Source organism: Drosophila mojavensis, unplaced genomic scaffold (genome assembly GCF_018153725.1).
Source record: "Drosophila mojavensis isolate 15081-1352.22 unplaced genomic scaffold, ASM1815372v1 contig_16, whole genome shotgun sequence".
Classification (NCBI taxonomy): Eukaryota; Metazoa; Arthropoda; class Insecta; order Diptera; family Drosophilidae; genus Drosophila; species Drosophila mojavensis.
The window spans coordinates 2,566,239-2,579,612 of record NW_025318693.1 but is presented as its reverse complement, the minus strand read 5'-3'; positions in this window follow the sequence as shown (position 1 = coordinate 2,579,612).

The following is a 13,374-nucleotide window of genomic DNA, read 5'->3' as shown; positions in this document are numbered from 1 at the left end:
AAAAAAAAAAATACAAATTTAAGAAAATTTAAAAAAACTTAATAAAATTAAATAAAAATTCCATAAAACATAATAATAAGTTCTTTCTCTTTCTCTTGGCAGCTAAATCCTTAATAATTATAATTTAAAAGTAAAAACTATAAATTTTAGTTCAAAACAGATCAAATCCATTATACACTGATTTCGCATTTTGAATGGGTTCAGAGTATTAAATGTAATTTCTGATTTGATTAAAATATATTTTATCTATCTGATCTTTCATATGATTATTAGGATTAGGATAGTATCCTTGCTGAGCATTATTCAGTTCTACCTTAAACTTTGATTGTAATAAGTGCAAGGGATCCGATCATATAAGGAAATGAAAGTACTTATCCCAAAGTCAATTTAGGTGAATGTAAATAAATATTAAAATTATATAACACTTAGAAATGCGTTTGTAAAATCTTTTCTTGTTCATCATCTACTTCTTTTCTCTTCTATAAGATTTCACATTTTCCTATACATCAGACCTCATACCTTCACCACTATCACTTTCCGTGGCATTACGCATGTGAAAAAATGCTGGATGGCCCTTTAGGTGGCGCCAAGAAGAAATCTCGATATGCTCGTCTATTCAAATATTCTTTAAAATGCAACAATTGAAATTAGTTTTGTAAATGAATTTCAATGTTGTGCTTCAATATTCACTACCGGCTGCGGCCAGCTTCTTCTTCTTCTTCTTATTCTGTCTCTTAGCATGTGTGTGTGTGTCTTTGGATTTTTTGGGGCCCGGCTTTGCTTTAGACATGGCTTTGACTGGCTTTGGTTGGCCTGGCTTAGTTGCAACTCATTGTCAAGTGAACTTATCAGAGTTGAAAAAAAAAAATTTGTTCGAGTTGACGTTTGGAGTGCCATCGAGTCGGTGCTTGATTTGTTTGGAGTTGTTTGAATAGGGACCACCAAAAAGTCATTGAATGAAATGAAGAACGCCGAGATACGTCAGTGTGCATATGATCATGTGTGTGTGTGTTTGTGTATCCACATGTGTGTGTGTGTGAGTTGACTTTTGTTGTGGCTACATTTGCTCTGTGATTGTGCGCAACTGTTGACTGGCTTTTTAAGTATTTTGTTATTTGATTTCTATCAAAGTTAATAATGAAATTGGTAAATCGCGTTTTCGATTTTTCGTTTTCCTATATATATATATATATATACATATAAATTTATATATATGCGTACGGGTGCGGGTGTCGGTGCGAGCTTTAACTGAGACCTTGGGCCCTTACCTTTTCTCGAAAGATTTAATTTGCGATATCCATTGGGTAGAGCAGCAGAGGACACAGCATATAACGTTTGCTTTTTATTTTATTGTTTAAATGTATTTGCTGAACGCTTTTGTTTGGTTTGGTTTTGTTTTTTGTTTTACTGCATAAATTATTATTTGATAAATCTTTTGATTTGAATTTTCGTTTTGCACAATGTTTGGCACTTGAGCGAACTTGCTGTTGCTACATTCAATAATTTACATTTCAATTACAATTGAAATTTTATGCATAAAGATCTCAACTTTTAAATGTTATTTTTTTTTTTTCTTCTTCTTCTTTTCGTTTGCACAATAAACTATGTATTTAATTTGTAATTCTTTATTTATTTTTTATTGATTTTCTGTTGTTGTTTTGAAGTATTTCAATGATTGCATATTCATGGGTTTTGATTGGATCTGTGGCCCGACAAGATTTATGGGGTTTCTCTGAGGCGCAAAGCGTATAGAATTATTCGCAAATCTTGGGCCACATCACTTTATGAACTTCGACACTTGGGTTATGAAATATCCAACGATAGACCGATAGTTCCCGCCGACGCGCCGATAACGATTACGATGACGACGATAACTGTGAACTTCCGACGGCTTTGAGTCGTTACTGTTATTGTGCCTTACTGGCTATAGAAAATCCGATCAGCCTGGCTTACAAAACGCTGCTCTGTGGGGACAACCGAGTAGAATGCGCGCGAGCACCTTTCTGTGCGGATCACCGGAGCGACACAGAAGCAACAAACTTGATTTCGAAACAGGTAAGGTAGCTTTCGTTCAGTTTCAGCTCAAGAGCTCGCACACAAGCGCAGGCAGCGCTCAATGCGTTTGTATTGGTGCGGCTCACCCAATGCGATCAGCGATCGTGCACTGAGCGAATTGGGGAAGTTGAAGACTACTTAAAAGGTAAAAGAATATGGAATATTTGAGTAAAAAAAAACTGACGGGAGAGGGAGCGATATGAAGAAAAATGATAAATGATGAGCGATAAATGAAAAATATGAAAGGTCGGAAAGCGAGATAGGATAAAAAGACAATGCCAAAACACTGAAATAATATTATATTTATGAAAGTTAAAATTAAAAGAAAAATAAAGCCTGTAAAAACTCTATAACTCTTAAATATACAGACTATTTTTTATTTTATTTATTTATTTTTTTTAATTTTATAATAAAAAATAATAAATACAGATGATAATAAAATCTACATGAATAGAAGAACAGATTAAAACACAGCTACATGTCCGAAAATACTTTATTTATTTGTGTATGTATATATTTTAAAACATAACTTATCTACATATATAATTTAATTTTTTTAATAATCAATAAAATGAAATTCAGTTAGTTCACATAAACTGCACAAATTATTAAATAATTCCTTACAGAAATTCCTTTACTCAATTTTTCAATTAATTTCAAAATTTCACATGTAACTACACTTTTCATAGCAGTGTAACCATCTGATCTGGCTCAGGTAGTCAGCGGCACGCACACACAGCCAACTGACCAATACAGAGAGAGCGCATGTCATTTGATGACGCCCCTTTCTACACCTAAACTCACATACACACACGCACACTACTCAAATGAATCTATGTGGCTTTCGGTGTATGTGTTGCCGGCTCTCGTAACTCATTAGCTGGTAATCTATTCAAATTAGCCATAAATCAATTAAGTTTGCATATCCAGGCCCGCGGACTGCAGTAAGCCTAAAATATTTACTTGTATTTGCTTAGGTGAATTAATTGATCAAATCGCCGATTAGTTATACTATATATGAATAATTCCTTTTTATTTTATTTGCATTTCCGTGCTAACCAATACATGGGCCGCAGCTTTCAGATGAGTTGGCAACTCTGTGCAGGCCCAGCGCTTTGTTGTGTATGTGTGTGTTGTTGTTGCTCTGCTGCGACTCGCTGATTGGTCAGCGCTCGTTAAGCTCCGTTAAGAGAGAGAAGAAAAAAACTATTTACAGTTTCGTTGTTTTGCTTTTGCTTTTGATTTCGCTTTCCACCACAATAGACAGCCGACTTATGTGAGAGCCAATGGGACAACGCAGCTGCTGCGTGCGTGTGAGTGTATGCGTCTGCGAGTGTGTGTGTGGCTGTGTGTGTGCGCGCGTGTGAGTTATTTTCGTATTAATGCGGACTTTTAATTGCGCCTAATTAGCCAATTAAAATGGCGCTGGAAGGTGCAAGCCGGGTTTGCAGTATATCAATACATAATGTGCTATAAATCAATAGTAAAGGCAGACAGGTGTATTAATATTAGTTTCTTTTAAGATATCTATCAATTAACAATTAATAATACGACTGTAAATAATAGGTAAATATATATGCAAAGATAGGTACTTTTACTTGCTTAGAGAACAGTTGTAATTTGGTTTACGGCATAATTAAAATTATATTTATATATATTAATAATAATATTAATTATTATTATTATTATATGTATATTAAATAGATAATAATTTTTTTTATACATATTTTATATTACATTAATTTTATATACATATATATATATATATATTTTTTTTTTTATTTATTGTTGTTGTTTTTTATATTTCATCATTAATGATAAAAAAAATAAAAAAAACAAAACAAAATTCGTCAAACGTTTGTCTCATAATTTATGAATCTGACCCATTGGAGGAGGCACGACATCCACTCTATATACGACTATTGAGCGCATTCAAAGTAACATAAAACCGCAGTCAATGACTGGAAAACAGGACTCGTGTCTTAGAATTTCAGCTATCGGTCAATTTAATGGTTAATGTTGGACTTTCATGAAATGCCCGTCGCGACGACAGCAAATTAGCATATTACGAATCGAACATAAACAAATCGTGCATATCGCATCGATGCTATATGCAATGCATATTTAATTAGCCAAATCAACGAATCAACGCATATATCGAACACATTTAGGTGTAAGACAGCGAAGGCAATCGATTGAATACAAATTAAAATTGTAATTGGCTGCAGATAATGGGGTTATTGAATGTGGACCTGATGTCCATTTCCAGTCTTATTGTTTCTTAGTATTCTTTTTCAAAGTAATAGAACTAATTGGCAAAAAATTTATGATGAATATGTGAATTAGCTTAGAAACGGTGCCAGTCTAGCTCTAATGTGATTGTTAATCATTTTACGGACAACGATATAATATACCATGCTGAAACGGATTTAAAAATGCCAAAAATAAAATTAGGGCAAATGATCTCGATCAATGATCTAGAAGGCTAAGCTGATTAGAATATTATTTCTTTGGTTTGATAGAGAGTTGAGTTAAATAATTATAATTTTATTGTTAGGAATATGATTAAAGACTAGATAAAGTATATAATTCTACATATTAATGATATAATGATATAATATAAGCCAAGTTAATCTTGAACTGTGAAATATATTGAATTTCATACAATTAATTATCTTGACACTTCATAACAAAATCCGTGTCATTATACAAAATTAAACCCCATAGGCACCTTTAAATAAGAGAAAACCAACAAAAGAACATTGCAAAACCCTTTCACTGAAATATCCTAACAAATTAAGAACCCAATCGAAATGCAACAATTTCCTAGCCAAGATCTTCACAGTCCACTAAAACATATAAAAATTTACCTTTACTAATGGCTTGCTATTGATTTGATGCATCTGGAATGATGATGAGTCATTTGGGCAACCAAATCACATCCGAATCGAACGGTCGCCCTTTGAACTAGTCGCGTGGCGCAGCGCGAGGAGCCACTGGAGGCCCGGCTACGTGCGGTGAGTCAAACACGTTGAACTGTGTATCTAACTACCAGCCAGCAATCAGTAGACAACGTGCATATTAACTAGGAGCGGGCTTGAGGTCTCATTGTCGCCGTTCTTCTCGCTTTTGGGTCAGACATGGAGCGGAAGTCAGGCAGCACGCGCCATGGCTAAGGCTTTGATGCCACCGATGACAGCCTTCAAATAATTGATCTAAGCCTCTGTGTGTATGTGTGTGTGAGTGTGACGAGCTGCATCGTAAAACTCGTCAGATATCAACGCCTGCCCCACCCGCTCACTGCTCCAGTTGTGGGCAGGCCGGGGCCAAGAGCTATCCCACGCCTATAAATACGAGCGCACGAGGTAAATGTCGTATTTCATTAGCTCATGTTAACGCTCGTCGCAGCGGTGGGCCCGATGGGGGGATGCCCCCTCCCCGCCCTAACACACTCGGCTGCCAATAGAATTGTAAAATTGCCGGTTCAATGCGCCCACAAAACCGTCGAAGAGAATCCCGAATTGAATTACATGAAAATGCGGCGCATTGCGTTGCGGAAATCGTACAAACTGGTCATGAAAAATGCATCACCCGGCCCAAACGGACCGGACAGACCAGAGAGTGAGACAGCCGGACAGCCAGAGAGCCAGACAGGCCAAACAAACGGCTAGACCATAAAAGTTTTTGGCCAGACAATGACGACAGACGCAGCCAGGGCCCAGGATCTGCGTCTGGTTCTGGTTCACATTCTGGTACCATTTGCTAGCCGAGTGATGAAAATGTACGACTTTTGCTTGCGGCGCTAAATCTGCGCACCAAAAGCTCAAGCCTCGCCAAGGGTTGCTTGGCTAGTTCACCAAGTATGTAACGCTAATAAAGAGACGGGAAAGTAGAGCAGCTCAAGAATGTTTATAATATATATAAATAAAAATATAAATATATGCACAGAAATATATAAAAAAAATAAATAAAAATAATATATGCAGTATATGTGGTATAAGTAAAGGACCTTAAACACTCTTTTTAATGCAAGATCAACAACTTAAACAAATATTTATAAAAATTTCTATACAACAGTTTTTAATATGGAAAGAAATTTGTTCTTTGGATATCACAGCACGACTTATTATTATAGACTGAAAATTAATAAATAATTAATATATTAAAAAAAAAAAAAATCAATTTTTAGCTCGGACTGTCAAAATAGTATCTTATAATAAATTTTAATATTATATTTAATTAGGCTACAAAATAATTAAGCTCCAACCTAAGGAGTTTTTAAAAGAATTACGAAATTCTATTTAAATAAAATACAAGAAAGAAACATTTAAGTTTATAATAACTAGTAAAAATTCAAATATATTTTATTTAAATACATGTTAATCAAATGCTTAGATTTTAATTCAAATAAATGCTGGTAAAATTTTATCTTTGAATTTTAATAGGTTTATTTATTCAATTTAATATAATTGAGATACTGATTCATTTTTTGTTCTAATTATTAACCTAATAGACTTATAACTACAAATAATGTATAAGAAATTAAAAAAATTAAAAAAAAAATTAAAAAAAAAAAACGTAATGATGTGCATTTATTAAATAAACATATAATATGCAATATACAAAATGTTTTAAATATTATATACATATATACGCGAATTTAATATTATTTAATATTACTTAATTAATTATTTAATAATATTATTTAATATTACCAACATAATTTTATCATTAAATTTTTAATATTATCAACATAATATTATCAGAAATTATTAGATATTTTAATTTGCAAGTAAATATATTTCAGTATTATTTTCTTAATGAATTATTAAATTAATTTACATTCAAATTTTTGTTTTATTAAATTGTAAATTGTACAGATTCTGCACTATTTTTAATTAATAATTAAAATAAAATTTGAGAGTATTGTGAGTTTCGTTGCGATGTTTAGCAGTTTCATAAGTCTCGTATTTAGTTACAGTTACACACACACGCAAGAGGCAGTAAGAGGGAGAGAGAGAGAGAGCAAGAGCGAGAGAACAATCGCGGCTGGTTGTTGAGTGGTCCAAAGAGGCGCCGTGGGCGATAAAACTTGACCAAGTCAATTCGATCCAAACGGAGGACGACCAGCCGTCTAGGTGGTGCTAGCTGGTGGTGCGAGCTGGTGGTGCACTCGCTGAAATCAATCGATTCGACATTATTATTAATTTTTCATAACTTCTGCTGCGGCCGGCGGCCAGCGGCGGGCCCAGTGTGCAATATGGCGCCCTAAAACCCCGGCTCATGCCCATGCCATGTGAAACTAATCTATTTGTGCGGCCAGAAAGGGCCGCCTCAGTCCTCAGTCATCTGGCTGGCCTCTTCATCGATCGCTGATGCCTGTAACTATATACATATATACAGATATATATATATATGTATATATATTTGCGTGTTATCTGCTATCGCTGCGCTTTGATCTTTTACCGCTTCTGCTTTGCATAATAAATTCGCTATCGATGAAAACTAACTTGCAACCTGGTCGATCTTTAGGGTATCTCTCCATCTCACTCTGCCTCGCCCTCACCCTTTGCCAGCCCATTGCTCTGCTCTTCTAGGGTATTGGGATTTCCCTGGCAATTTGTTTTGCAGCGCTTGGGCAGCGCCTTTGGGCCATTGGCTGTTTAATTCGATTGCGCTGGCGATTTTCGGTTTCGGCTTTACCATTTTATTACAATAGCATAATTATTTACTATGCTTAATGAGTTCTGCTTTGATTAGTTTTTTTTTTCTGTCTTGTTTTTGTTGTTGTTTCTAGTTTGGCGCTTGGCGCTTTGGGCACAATTCGTAGTTTGTTGGGTGTCGTTGGCAAAGGCTCAATTTGCAGAGAAACTGAAGCTGCAGCAGCTGAAACTGGAACTGAACTGGGACTGGAAATGGGACTGGGACTGGGATCGGGAGCCGCGCTGTAAGTAGTTAGCATTTGCTTATTGAAATGTTGCAAATTGAATTTGTTATGCGCCGTCTAGGAAACACTGAAATAAGATAGATTATGATTAAATTGAATTATGATTATAAAACATGACTTCACTATAAAAAATTGTATGGCTTATGCTAATATGAAAGTCTTTAGCATTTCGTAAAATATAAGCATTTATTTAATATTGGGGATATACAAAATTGTTCAAATTAAAATACTATTTCAAATTTTTGTTTTCAATTTTAATGAATTGTGTTATATAACATCTAACTGAATCTACACAGACTTGTGGGTATATCACTTACTATGTTTAAAAATCTTGCGATAATGAGGTATATTTAACATAGATATATAAATTAGAATACCTACCGATAAAGATTATTTTTGTATGTGAATTATCTTTATCTATTTTTTATTTGTAAATTATATTTTATGTAGCTACTCTTCCCGCTTAAATTTGAAAGTTCGTTATCAAGAGCGCTGCACTGCTTGTGTACACTGCTTGCGTTCACTGCTTAGCATAAGCTGCTTACCCAAGCAGCATTGGTTAGTCTACGCTAAAGCTGAGTCTCTAGTTTAAGAGACACATACATATGCGCAAGCTGTCAAAAGCTAACTGCTATGCGCATAGCGGTCGTTAACGCTAAAACCATTTTTCATTGTTTTTGCAGTTAAATTTTTTTTTCATATCACATAAAATGAGCTATGCCAATTCCGCGATTAGGCGTATTTAATTTCAACAGCACCTGGGAAATTTGCTCAAATTCGTGTTTTACTTGCCGAGGGTTATCATGTCGACGTTATCAGGGCACGCATTGACGCCAACCAAGTTGCGGGGGGCCACAGATGCCACTGACACACATATGTGTGATTTATGTGGTCATACACATACACATTCACAAGCACATGTAGTATTTGCACAAAGTTTCGGCGCGTGTCTCTCATCTAGCTTCCTAGCACCTGGGCACTTTATTTTCGGGCAGTTCATGGAGATAGAGATAAAGATAGAGGCAGAGAGTGAGAGAGAGAGAAGAGTGAGAAAGAGAGGGAGACCTTGACATTGCGCGTGTATAAGTGCCTTGCAGTGCCAAAGAAATTAACAAAAAATGAAATCTTATAAAATATCAAAAGCCAACCAAACAGAAATTTGAACTCCGGCACATGCTGGAAAAACCGGTACCCAAGTACAATTCGAGTTATTTTTGTTATGATTATTGATATTGTTATTGTTACATGCGCGAGACGCTGACACGTCTAAAAATATCCGCCGGACATCTATTGATAGCCGTACATCGCGCTGCCTGTCACGCCGCAAGGCTGACACTATTTTGGCAAGCGATGACAGAGGACGGACACACACAAACAAACATACATATATGTGTGTGGACGCGTGTCGTGGATTTTATTTTGTTTATATAAAATATAATTTGTTGATAGCCATGCCACTGCCAAAAAAAAAAAAAAAAAACAATAAATAAATAAATAAATTGCAGCATTTGCTTAAAATTTTTTTTATTAAATTAAATTAATTTAAAATTTTAAAATTATTTTCTTTTCGCTGACCAAACAAGAGTAAAACTATTTACAATAATTCCATTCTGTCACATTTGAAAGCTAATAATAAATTTAAAATATAGAAACATTTTGTAGAATGTGCTTTTTAAATGTAAATTTTATTACAACTGGCTAAGGAATTTTTATTATACCCTGAACCCATTGAAAATGGGAAATCAGGGTATAATGGTTTTGTTGAAATGTATGTAACAGGCAGAAGGAGGCGTGGCAGACCCCACAAAGTATATATATTCTTGATCAGGGCGACGAGCTGAGTCGATTTGGCCCTGTCCGTCTGTCTGTCTGTCCGTCTGTCCGTCTGTCCGTCCGTCCGTCTGTCCGTCTGTCCGTCTGTCCGTATGTTTGAACGCGTCGATTTCCGAAGATATAAGAGCTAGAGACTTGAATTTTTTTTAAAAATAACCGTATATACAGCGCGGACGTCAAGTTTGCTTTTATAATTCGATAAATCATCCCGTTATGTTTTTATCGAGTAAAAACATTCAAGTTCAAATCAGGTGCCACTAAAGTTAATTGTAAATGATTTTTCTTTTTTTTAAATTTCTCAAATATTCAATATAATATGTAGATCATATGCTGAAAGTTTCATTAAATTCCGTTCAGTCAAAAATTAATAAAAAATAATGAAATATTTGGCCAATTAACAAACGCACGTGCAGCAGCTACAACAGCATCGTATGCGTGTGCACACATACATTCAAACTTCTTCTAGAAACATTCGTTGAATCACATCAGCTGTTACTTTCGTTTAGTTTTGGTAGATGGCGCAGCAGCAGTGAATCTATTTGAGTTTTGCCAGCGCCACTAGCAGGAGTGGGGTGGCGTAGTGTGTTAGCTGCACGACGCTCGATCGAGAAGTCGCGGTTCGAATCCCGATCGATGCAACTGATGTTAATTTTTTTTAATTGTTTCAAAATATTTTTATATTTTCATAAATGAGTTTTCTATTTAATTTATATTTTTAAATCCACCGAAATTGAAATTTTAACTATATTTTATGTGCGTTTTTAATAGTTTGGTTATTCTAGCAGATTCTTAGAATCACATCAGCAGTTAGTTTCGTTTAGTTTTGGTAGATGGCGCTGCAGCAGTGAATCTGTTTGAGTTTTGCCAGCATCACTGGCAAGAGTGAGGTGGCCTAGTGTGTTAGCTGCATGACGCTCGATCGAGAAGTCGTGGTTCGGCTCCCGATCGATGCAACTGATGTTAACTTTTTTAATTGTTTCAAAATATTTTTATATTTTATTAAATGAGTTTGGTATTTTATTTATATTTTTAAATACATCGAAACTGAAATTTCAGTCATACTAAATAGGCATTTTTATTTGTTGGGTTCAGGGTAGTATCTAGTCGAGCACTCTCGACTAGAGTTTTCTTACTTGTTAAGGAATAAATTCGTGAAGCCGTTCGTGTTTCTGATTTCTATCAAGACAACGCGACACGTGATGGGCCCTATTAAATAACCTATACACTTCTCTAACTGGGCATGTATCGTATGTAACACTATTGAAGGCTGTAGAGGCTAAAAATTAAACTTGTATTATTCTATATTATTTTAGTCAGAACTCACTAAATTATGTAAAAATATTAAATTTATTTATTTATTTAATATATTAATTATTTATTAATAAATTTTTATTTTCTTTTTCTTTTTTCATTTTTAGATTAGAGTTAATTATAATTGTCTTTATTAATATTAATTTTTTATACATTTTAATTTACTTTATATACATAATTTTAAAAATGAATTTAAAAATATCCATAAATCATAAATTTAGGTTTATAATATATATAATATCAAATTATGATCATATTATTATACCAATATTATTATAATTGTAATTATTTTACTAATTCTAGAAATCTGGCATAATTCTACATTTATATCTTAACATTATAAACAAAAATTAGTATTAATATTTGGTTTGATTAGAACTCTCATACAAATACAAACAATATACAAATAAATCTAATAAGCATAAAAAAAATAATTTAATTTATATTATTTTCAATTCTGTTTAGGGTATTCCCACATCGCTGGTTTGTTTGTTGACTTTTTTTTTCATTTGTATAAATTCCTGTTTTCACCAGTTCGTACATGTGCTTGAGAAGTGGAGCTTTTTTTTTTTTTGGGGGTCTGGGGGCGTTGTTATTGCTGCTATTGCTGGCTGGCGCGTGTTTAATTCGTCTTGCAAAATATAAATTTACCACCTCTTGATTACGCACTTTACGTGGTCAATGCTGTTGATATGCTTATAACGCGTTTTGCATTGACGCAAGTGAGCGGACAGCAAAATGACCACGCCTTTGTCGCCGCTCTGTGCCGTTCCTCCAGCCGCCCCTTTGGCCCGTTTATGTCAACGGCTGCAAGTTAATTTTCCGTTTCGCTAGCGCACAAAACTTTTTACAGCTGCTCTGTCGCCATTTTCAGGGAGTGAAATGGCCAGACAGCCAGCCCCTCCGCGTCACTCCATACTCCGTCTTCTTCTCTCTACTATCCACTTTCCAGCTACTGCTCTTGCTCCACTTGCTCGCTCTTTTGTTTCGGACGCCTCGCGCCCGCACGTGTTGGCAATTGAAACTGAAAAATGTCTGCCGCTAAGCATGAAAAAAAAAAACAAAAACACCCACAAACCCATTAAAACCATACAGAACCATTTGCAGTAGGTGGTAGTGTAAGGCAGAGCGAGAGCGAGCGAAAGCATGAGAGAGAGGGGCAGAGAGGTGACAGCTGACGGCTGTCGAGAGGCAGCTCATGTGTTATGCTAATTTCTTCTTTATTGTTTTTGCTACGCTTCTTGCGCCAATTGTATTTGTGTGTGTGTGTGTGTTCGTTTATGACTCTCTGTTTGCTTTTGTTTTAGGTTTGCATCGCTTGCCGATAAAACAAAGAATCGAAAAACCGGAAATCAGACGCGCTGTCTGTGTTTACCGTTAGTTGGACAAGCGTCACCTGCCCGTGGCATAGGGCATTGAATTACCTTTTCATTAGCACGCGCAACGCACATCAAGCGAGAGAATCTAACAAAATATTCACACCCACAAACACAGCGAGCCGCACACACACACACAAACACGCACACACACATACAGAACATAGAGAAAAGCAATCGGCCGTAACAAAATTTCCGACACGTGCGACAAAATTGACTAAAAGGGCGGGTATGTATGTGTGTGAATGAGTGAGGCAGAGAGAGTGAGTGAGTGAACAAAAGAGGGAGCGAGAACGAAAGGGAAATGAGAGTTAGCTCAGGCACATGGCGCTCAGCACGCTCTGTTGCTGCAGCATCTGTTGCATCAACATTTGTTGCTGGCAACATTCGCCGACTTTGTCAGGCAGCAAAAACTAAATGCGTGGGTCATTTACAGTTGAAACGCGACTAGAATAGAATAAATACTTTAAAAATAAATCATCCGCGACTGATTGCTTGTTTTATTTTCATGATGCTGATGTGCACACACCGTTCATTTGTTGCTATCCGAAAATTTTGATAAGGCGGTACGCTTAATATGGCAGGTACTTAAAACGTAGCATGCAAGTAACGGTTCGCTAGACAAGATGCTAGACTATTTAATGCACTTAGCCTATGCTTCAAAATGGATGAAAATATGAATTATTGATGTCGATTTAAACTGGTTATTAACGCCTATTTTATAATTTTATACTCTGAGAAAGAGAAATATTTAATTATTTGCATACGATTTTTAAAGTCCCTCAATTAACTCGTGTTTTACCTGAATTATTCTTCAGTCAGATTCCATTAGGTTTCGTTCGCTGAAAATAC